Source organism: Gracilinanus agilis, chromosome 6, assembly GCF_016433145.1.
Source record: "Gracilinanus agilis isolate LMUSP501 chromosome 6, AgileGrace, whole genome shotgun sequence".
Taxonomy (NCBI): Eukaryota; Metazoa; Chordata; class Mammalia; order Didelphimorphia; family Didelphidae; genus Gracilinanus; species Gracilinanus agilis.
Window position 1 is genome coordinate 63169276 of NC_058135.1, and position 10423 is coordinate 63179698.

The 10423-nt window shown below is 42.0% G+C and overlaps 1 protein-coding gene across 2 annotated transcripts in view; it reads right to left on the reverse strand.

The window, feature by feature from the left end:
- The window catches only part of ACSL1 (acyl-CoA synthetase long chain family member 1), a 99222-nt gene extending 88923 nt beyond the window's left edge, over positions 1-10299 (reverse strand). For both annotated transcript variants that reach the window (XM_044680801.1, XM_044680800.1), the window contains exon 1: positions 10180-10299. The gene's annotated coding sequence lies outside the window, so the exon portion shown is untranslated. The remainder of the gene's footprint in view (positions 1-10179) is intronic.
- Between the last annotated feature and the right edge of the window lie 124 nt (positions 10300-10423).

Genomic DNA, 10423 nt, shown 5'->3' on the forward strand with positions numbered 1-10423 from the left:
TCTGATGGCTACAATATAGTCAGCTAAGATTAGAGTATGACACTCCTCTCCCACAGCCCCAAACCCACAACCACCTGTCTCTTAAGAGCACAGTTGTGATTCTGCCAAACAGGTATATATGCCCAATCAGAAGATCAAGTGACTCTTCCCTTGCCTTTTCTCCCTGTATCCAATCTGTTTCCTAGTCCTTGTTAATTCTATCTCCTTTCCCCCTTCACTCCTCTCTCACAGACATCATCTTCTGATGGACTACTCTGGAACCATCTATTGGCTGGTTTCTCTGCTTCCATTCTTGCCCTCCCCTCTATAATCTATCTTTCACACTAACTGCCTGAATAATCTTCCTAATGCACAAGTCTGACTTTCTGTGGCTCTCAACTGCCTTGAGGATAAATAACTACAGATTCCTTAACCTGGCACATAAGTTGCTCTTCACAAAAAGCATCCAACTTTTTTCTTCAATCTTAGTTCAATGGCCCCCTTTTACCAACTCTGTGTTGCAGCCCATCGGGGTGCTTGCTCTTCACAGACCTCTAAATGCCATCTCCATTCATTCACTCAAGCTATCCTCTGGGGCAGGAGTGCCTTTCAAAATCCTGATCTTCAAGGCTCAGCTCAGATGTCACTTGCCCATGATGTTTCCTGTCCTCAAATGTTTCCTGAATCTAGATCTTTTTTTAAAAAACCTTCCACTTTGTCTTAGGATCTGTACTTAGTATCTGTTTCAAGACAGAAGAGTGGTAAGGGCTAGGGAAGTAGGGTTAATTGTCTTCCTGAGGGTCACAGAATTGGAAGTATCAGGCCAGATTTGAACCCAGCACCAGGTTTGGATCTCTATCCATTGAGCCACCTAGCTGCCTTCTCTTCATTAGATCTTTTGCCCTTATCTTTTTTTTAAACCCTTACCTTTCATCTTAGAATCAATACTGTAGAGTGGTAATAGAGGTTAAGTGACTCGCCTAGGGTCACACAGCTAGGAAGTGTCTAGGGCCAGATTTGAATCTATGACTAGGTTCATCTCTAGGCCTGGCTCTCAATCCACTAAGCCACCCAGGGGCCCCCATGTCCTTATCATTTTTGCCTTGTAATATATTTGTATATGTGTAATAATAGGCATAGTATAGGAAGGGATATAAGAAACTGCCTATTCAAACAACTCATTTAACAAATGAGGAAACTTGGACCCAGGGAATTTAAGTGACTTGATCACTGTGTCAAAGGTAAAAAGCATTAGAGGCAGAGCTTGAACCCAGATTTTCTGCCTCCAGAGCCATTGTTTCCCATTATACCAAGACTTTCCTTGTTGCATGCCCCGACAGAACATAAAATTCTCAAGGGCAGGAATTTTTGTTTTTGTGTCTCTGATACCTTCACTGGTGCCTTACACATACATAGAAGGTGCTTACTAAATGCTTGTCAACTTGAAAAAAAATTAAGTTGGGGCCTGTTGTCTTCTAAGAGTTTGAGTCCAGTTTTGTTTTGGAAATTCTTTTCATAGTAGGGTTCTGTTCTCCACACAACTTGAACAGTTAAATGCATACTCCAAAACTGATAACCAATCTTTCGGTAGGAAAAAAACCACAGGTTAGTTAACACAATCGATCAACTTTTGCTATTTATCTCATAGAAAGGAAGCTCCTTGTTGGCAAGGACTACTTTGCTTTCATCTCTATATACTCAACACCCAATACAATGTTTGTGTGTGGTGGGTGTTTAATAAATTCCCATTGATTACTAAATGCTACTGACAGCACTTTTGAGTGACTGTGGTTGTAAGGTAGTTGGGGAGGGAGTTATCTTTGTGCCAACTTGGAGTTAACAAGACAAAGTAAGGTAACAGACCATAAGATTAGCAGTAAGGATAGTTTATGCCCTAGGAAGTCAGAAGAGAGAGATAGCACTATTATGATGCTTCAAAGGTAGCTTCTCTGAAGAACAGAAGATGAGTAGGGCCTTTAAGGACAGGGGTTGGATGGGAAGAATAAACCAGATAACAAGAATGCAAAGCTTGAGAGGAATGGTGTTTTGGTAAGATTAATCTGGCCACTATGAACATAAGGGAGAAGATTGAGGAAGAAACTGGAGGCAAGGAGAATGGTTAGGAAACTTCTAAAATAATCTCAATGTGAAAGGACTTAGTCTTGGATAGGAAGGAGGGGTATCAGGAGAACCTATGAACAAAGAGGACTACATGATCAAGAAGAAAACAAGATCAAGATGGAGGCAGACCTATCTGGAGGAAGGAAGAAAAATATGGAATTCACCTTTAGGCAAATGACATGGTATGGTTAAAGGGGTCTTTGAAAGGGTATGCTAAGGTGGGGTGAAAGGAGGAGATGTTTCTTCTTAAAAAAGTAGCAGTCTAAAAGATATAGTATAAAATGCGAGACAGAAAAGAGTGTTTGATTTGGAGCCAGAAGTCCTAAATTGAAATCCCAGCCATGTATCTTATTACCACTGTGACACAAGACAAGTCACTTAATTTCTCTGGACCTAGTTTCCTCCTCTGTAATATAAAGGTAGGAGATAGACTGAACAACTTTGAGTACTCTTTCTAGCTCTAAAATGTATGAGTCTAGAAGGACTCTTTCTAGGGACAAAATGCAGGAGATAAAGACACTCCAGCAAATCTCGAGGGCCTGTTTGAAGAAGATGCCTGGTTAAAGCAATATGAATCTCTTGCATAAGCACTTGGTACCCCCTCTCCTGCCCACAATTTGCCTATCTAGTGACACCATGGACAGCTCTGTACTGCCCCAGGCTCCTCTTTTAAACTCTTAAGCTCTTAACAGCTGCTATTATCCCTTTCTTTGTAATATTTTGCATTAGTATGGTTCCCCACTAGACTATGAGCTAGACTTGAGGGCAGAGACCACTGGTTTTTGTCCCTTCACCATCCTCCCTCCATCACCTCCTTTCTATTACCTAGCACAATGCCTGGCACATAGGAGATGGTAAAAAAAAATGCTGGCTGATTGTTTGGCCAGGCACACCCCTAGAGAAACACAAGTTCTATTTTTGACACTAAAGAGAAGAGAAAGGATCCAAGTTCAAACTTCCATTCTGGCACTTACTGACTAATGGACAAGTAACTTAACCCATTATGTCTTCATTTTTTCAACTATATAGTAAGAGGAAGAGATTAAATGAACAACATGGCTTTGAGGGTCTGTACTTAGGCTGAGCCTTCCTCAACTACACACACACACACACACATTCTGCATTTTGCCTTGTGTAGCTAGGTAAATGTTTCATAGGTTATCCATCTCTATTGATATTGGGAATTTTTGACTAGGGGCTGCAGGTTTGTGAACTTGAATGGGAAAAAAATTACATCTTTACTTTATTTATCTCTAATTGAAAATGAACATTTCTCTCAATTATGAAAAAATGTAGGGTCTCACCAGCCTGTCAAATGAGTTCATGATACTAAAAAAAGTTAAGAAATCTTGGAATAGGGGACAGCTAGGTAGCAAAGTAGATAGAGCTGCAGGTTTAGAATCAGGAGAACCTGGGGGGAGGAAGAGAGAAAAGGGTGAGAGAGAGAGAGAGAGAGAGAGAGAGAGAGAGAGAGAGAGAAGGCGGGGTATGGAATAAATGTTAGCAAGCTCTTTAAGGGCAGCCAATCTTAGACAGGTATCCTTTCCATCCCCTAGTTTAAATTTAGTAGGATCAAATCAATATCTATTCAAGCAAACTAAATCTTAAGCTTTTATTCTGTTCCAGTCATCTAGTTTGTGTGATGGCACAACTCCAGTTAACAAGTGAGGCAACCAACATAGAAATAAAAAATCAAAAACAAACAAACAAAAAGATAAGGAATAGTGATAAAGCTTCCAAGAGAGAATTTTCTGGCTTTGCCAAAAACTGCTGTTGTGACTCTAGACCAGTGGCTCCCAAACTTTTTTGGCCTACCGCTCCCTTTCCAGAAAAAAATATTACTTAGCCTCCTGGAAATTAATTAAAAAAAATTTTAATAGCAATTAATAGGAAAGATAAATGCACCTTTGGCTATTACCACTCTCCTGGATCGCTGCAGCACCACTTTGGGAATCACTGTTCTAGACATATCATTGGATTTTTCTATTTCTTCATCAATCAGCAGCATTTCTGAAGTGCTTACTATGTGCCAGGCAGTATGCTGGTGATACCAATACAAAGTAGAAAGGAGTATAGTCTGTGTAAATGGAATTAGCTCAACCTCATTCGTTCTTTAGACTTTAGCCACCAGGAATAATGTCACCCTACCCAACTTAGAATTAAGTGGGGAGGGGGAAGTCTGTGACCCACATGTGATAGTAAGTGACAAATCAAAAACAAGCGACTGCCCCCTGGGAAGTCCAAAACAAAGTTGAAGCTGCCATTTGTCCATGTGAAACTGCAGGTGGACGTAGGAAGTATAAAATATATATCTTTTAAATATGATGGTAACTTCCTGTGAAGGGTTTTTTGGCGCTTTGAACTTGGTACTGAAGGAGCTCAGGTGAGACCTCAGACGGCTTCCCTTTGAATTGTCATGTGGATAAGTTAGGCTGACTCTTTCTCTTCCCTTGGAGTTTCTGGAGGCTCTAGTCTTAAGGAGACCTCTCTTCTTAGAGGAGACCTTGTGGCTAGAAGCCTTGTTTAATTAACCTCTGTGCCTCCCTGGTTCCGGCCTCTGGTCTGGGCCAAAGTTTCCCTCTCTCTCATTTTCCCTACCTTCAACATTCCTAAGTGTAAATTAACCACCATAAAAGCCATCCTGATTTGGGCCTCCTATTTGGAAGTAATCGATCCCTGGCAACCAAACTTTAAATATCCACTCCAACTATAATCTTCCCATTTTTCCCTTTACAAGTCCCTGCCTTCAGGACACTTACTCCAAACAACAGAAAAAGGGAAATTGAAAAGGAGAGGAACTGAAGATGAAGCAGCAGAATTCAGGGAGGCTTGTTCCTAATGTTCTATGATTCTCATTCAATGTGTTTTCAAGCTTCAGTCTGCTAAGACATCCCACAGTTTAATGGCAGATGGATAGCTCAAACCGCTAAATTGTGACTGCCTTCTTAGCCAGTCAGTTAAATATCGAGCATTCAATGAATTCAGCTTCTTACTTATCTGGGCAGGCTGTTCCACAACAAACATGAAGGCATGCCAACAGCCACCGAGACCATGTGCAAACTGACAGATACAGCCCTATTTGTCCAAGCTCCCTCCCTCTCCATGAAGAAATAGTGTAAAAGGCAATTAGTACTTTCCTCTTTAAAATATTCTTAGCTACTGAAGCTCCAGCTTCACATTAGGAAATTTCAACTAAATAGTCCCAAGGGATATAGAAGATAACCCCTGATGGGAAACCTTGGCCCAGGAGTTAGAGCTAACGACCCAGCACATTCAACAACTAAACAAAATAAGACAAGGAGGCATGCCAGAAACTGGTTTGAAATAAGAATTGCTTTAGGGCAAAGGGTTATGGTAATTGTCCATTAATGCACCTGTTAATTTTTTTATTTTTAAGTCTGAAGGACAGCCAATTCACAAAGTAGTAAGAGGCTGCACAGACACCCAATTCCATGGCTAGAATTTTGGGGCAAGCATGAAAAATGCAGATGTGACAAATATACCTCAGGCCAGGCAGACTCCTGCTTCTTCAGTATAATGTTACTTTCAAGAAAGGGGGGGAGGAAGGTTGGAGGGAGAGCAAGACACGTAACAGGTAAAATGCTATTTCCTAGAAACTATTCTGATTAGGGCAGGAACAATAAGATATTCTTCACCTTATAATTTGTTTCCTTGAGAATAATTGGTCACTTTGTAAAAGCACATTTAGAAATCTTCCTCCCCTTGCAAAAACAAAAACAACAAAAACAAAAACAAACAACCAATCTCTTGCTATTATTCTATTAATAAACATCTTCTGGTATCCAACTTTTCCCTAGCATTTTCCAGTTTATATGAAGCAATGCGTAGTAACTGACATAGGTCTGGGACTTCTTAAAACTCAAAAAGTCAAAAACCTTTTCAACATGGCATCAGTGTAGCAAGCATTGTTGGCATTATATGGTAAGACATTAGAATATAAGAAATGGATTTCAAAATTATCAAGGTTGGGTGGGGCTGCTGGATAGCACAGTGGATTGAGAGCCCAGTCCTGGAGACAAGAGGCCCTGAGTTCATATCTGGCCTCAGATACTTCCTATCTATGTGACCCTGGCCAAGTCACTTCATCTCCATTGCCTAGTCTTTATCACTCTTCTGCCTTGTTACTAATACATGGTACTTTGTAAGATGGATGGTAAGGTTTAAAAAAAATTATCAAGGTTTGGGTTGATATCTATATTAATCCTGTCAACTATATATGGCAGTTTAATTATAACTATTATTATAAAAACATATTTTTCTTTTATAATAATGATATTTTAAAGGCAATTTTAAAAATAGATATAATTTAGAAAAATATTTTTCCTTTGTGATTTTATCAGTGTTGGAGCTCTTCCATTGTAGACAACTTTGGAAGTTGATGGAGAGCATTGAGATTGAAGGACTGCTCCATGGTCACACAGCTAGTATAGATCAGAAGAATGCGGTCTTCCTGACTCCAGACACCTTCCTGTCTCCTATAATCCATGATATTACAGTATATCTTGACACATGCTTAACAATATCAAATTATTTGAGAATATTCACTACCTCATAATGAGGCGTTCTGTTTTGTTTTTAGTCATGTCAGATTCTTCCTGATGCCTCTTGGGGTTTTCTTAGTAAAAGATACTGGAATGGTTTGCCATTTCCTTCCCCAGATGATTTTTACATTTTATAGATGGAGAAACTGAGTCCAAATAGAGGTAAGTGACTTCTCCAGGGTTATACAGTTAATGAGTATCTGAGGCTGGATTTGGACTCAGAAAGAGGAGACTTCTTGACTCCAGGCCCAGCAGTCTGACCTCTTCAACATTTGGCTGACCCTATCAAATTAGCTAATTAGTCAAATATTCATGTCATTACCTATACTTATACACACAAATATTTATCTCCTTCCTACCTATAGTCATAACCACAAAAACATATATATATATATATATATCCATCCTTTCTGAGGCTATGGGAGGCCACTAAAGTCAGACAGGGCAAGCTCTGTGTTAAGGGGTAGAGAGATATAAGGAAAGGCAAAAAGCATGATCTCTGCTCTCAAGGAGTTTTCTATTCTATTCAGGAAAAGAATATATGAGTAACAAAGTACAGACAAAATATATACTGAGCAAATGGAAAGTAATCTTAGAGGAAAAGTGCTAGCTGAGTGTGGAGACTAAGGACTCTAGGAGCAAGCAGGTGAGTAATGTTTAAAATCAAAGCTAACTACCCTTCCCCACTCTACACCCTGCAATCTCACCCCACCCCCCAGACAACATCAGCCCTTTCAGTCTGGATTACTTTCCAGTTATGAGTGTCAATCAATGTAACAGTGAAAAATGATGCTGGGGTGACCTTCAGGAACTGCCTCTTCAAGAACCACATACATACTCATCATCATATGACTGACTGCTAATAGTTCTGAAAATGATGTTTCCAAAGGACTCAGGACACCAATCATAAAAATTCTGATTAAAAAAGTTTACTGATAATCTATACTAAGTTTTAGAAGCAAAAGAGCAGGTAGCCCCAGAGCTTCTACTATATGTGCTTGAAGGCAATGACTGGATAATTGATAACAATCTAAGGACTCATTTTACAACTCCAGAAAAAAAAACAGAAACAAAAATGGTTAAGTGGGTTTAGACACTACTAAACAGCTCCACTTTTCTTAAACTCCCAATGGTTAGTACTTATAGTAAAATCCAACAACTAAATCTTCATGTTTCTAATTCCCTCCAACTCTGATGAAACAGTTCCTATAAACTGATAACATTGTCCCATTTAGATTGCACAAACACAAAGTCACGTTATATTTAAAGTGTTTTAACAACATGCTAGCAAACTTGGGGAAGAGGAAGAACCACCACTGGGTTATTTCCTATTAAAATGACAAAGTGGGTTAAATAGTGGATGGAAAGCCAGACCTGGAGATGGGAGGTTCTAGGTTCAAATCTGACCTTAGCCACTTCTTAGTTGGATGATTCTGAGCAAGTCACTTAACCCCAATTTCCTAGCCTTTACCATTCTTCTGTCTTGAAACCCATGGATTCTAAGACAAAAGGAAAGAGTTTTAAGGAAAAAAATGACAAGGTAATGAATAGGTTTTGCTAGGCAACTCAGCTGTCAAAACTGAAGGAGAAATAGGTACTAGGTGCCTCCACTCCTATGGTTCACATAGAAAACAAATATTTTTGCTTGCTATTAATTTGCACCCGGAAACAAATGGGCAGACAAGGGCCATATGATATGATATGAACAAGAGCAGGTTTTCATGTGCATCCTTCATATTTGCCCTAAAATCTAAATGACAACTAATCAGCTGAGCTCCAAGTTTACCCTTCACTCTTATATCAAGAGGCAGAAGAAAAAAAACAACCATTTCCCGGGGGGAAAGAAGTACTTTTCTTTAATCTTCCTGCAGCCCAAACTATCAACTTAAAAAAATTTTAAGTACATCAAAAATGATACTGCGCACAATGACTATCCAGCCAGCAGATTCAAAAGTAATCTGACCACAAATTATTTTTCAAAACAACCCATAAGTTTACTGTTGTCATTTGAACAATCTTAACTCTTAAAAATCATAGCCATGAAGCTATGACTAAATTGAAGTCAAAAAGTAAGAGGGGGGAAAAAGACAGGTGAGGTTCATTTTCCTTGGCTAAGAGAAATTCAGCAACTAGATGAGTAAAAGCATCTGGGAGTTTACACTATTTACCATTTTAGTTGGCTATCTTGTGATGTGGCTGTTTTCACTCTGAAAATGCCTAACACATAAAAGAAGTCCAAGCTATCTACCCATCCACAATTGATTTAACTTGAAAGCTCATTCTCAAGCTCTAACATAATGAAAATTGGGTGGAAGTGGTGCTTGGGTGTTTTTTGTTTGGTTTTTAAGCAAGCTTTAAAAACAGACATGAAAAGGAGTCCCTTGAGATCCTCCAGATTCCAAATCCCTATGTACACACGAAAACAAGTTTTCCATCACCCTCCCAACTCTCCTTTGGCAGGTAAGGTCACACACTTCCAGAAAAGATCTCCACTGTCCTTTGGGCCAGTGACTCCATCCACCAGGGACATTTTGCTAGGGCCAGGAGCTCTTCTGGACATCCGGAGAATGCCTACATATGGCAACTGGTGTGAAATGCTGCATTTGCCCTCTTCCACTACTGTTCTCATTTTCAGAACAAGCCCGTGTCCCGGGCAAGCTGTGCTTTGAGTGGGCTGGGGGCCTATGTTATCTGAGGGACATAAGCCTAACCCCTAATAAAGTAGTAGTATTTTTTAAGTTGGGAGTTTCACTGTAGCTTCAGCATCCAGCAAATCCAACAATTCCGGTATTGGGGGAGGGAGGGTTATTGGGAGACTACAGTCATGCCACCCTGATAATTTCAAACAGCTGAGATGACTGGCCCACTGGTTCCTTGAAGCTGGGTGGGCAGGGAGTGAGTGACCTTCCGTCCCAGCAGTGCCCACAGCCCGAAGCACGGGCCGGCTGCTGACACGCGCGTAACCCGGATAAGTATCTACGCAAACACAGAGCTGCCTGTCCCGAGAGCCTCTCACTGGATGCTTGCGGGAGCCGGCGCTACGCTGTACTGCCCTGCCCAGCAATGCACTGGGCGGCCCGGGCCGGGGCTGGGCTGGGGACGGGGAGGAAGAGGAGAGGAAGCGAGGCGGGCGGGCATCAGACTGGCAGGCAGGCAGGCTGGTTGGCCGGCCTTAGCCGCATGCACAGGAAGCAGCGGTCCGAGCCAGGGGTTAGGCTTGCCTCGCTGCAGCTGGATGGGGCCAGGGGAAGTGGGGAAGGGGGAGACATGCTCAAGAATGGAGGGAAGGCGCATTCATGTCCCTGCAGTTTCTCTTCTCCAGGGACCAGGGCAGGAGGGGAAGGGAAAGGAAAAGAAGACAACCGAGGAACCCTCCCCCCATACTCCCCCGGCTCTCCGCTTGACTCCCGCAGGATGGAGGGTGCCACGGAACCACGAGCCAACACAGCCTCGGGATGGGGGTGGGGGGCATGCGAGCGGACCCTTCTTCCCCTTTCTCAGCCACTCCTTCACTCACCTTGTTGTCCCTAGGCCGAGCCCGCCCAGCCGGCAGTCAGCACAGTTAGTTACTGTCTGCCAGTCCTTGAGCTGGATCCTATTTAAGGCGCAGACAGCTAGCGCGGCTGCTGCTGCTGCCGCCGACGTTACTGGGTTGGCTGCGGCTGAGGCTGCGGCGGCGGCTGCTGCTGCTGCCGCTCCAGAGAGGCTGCTGCGTGGTGCGCGTGCCGCACCCTCCCCCACCCTCCCCTCCCCTTCCCCGC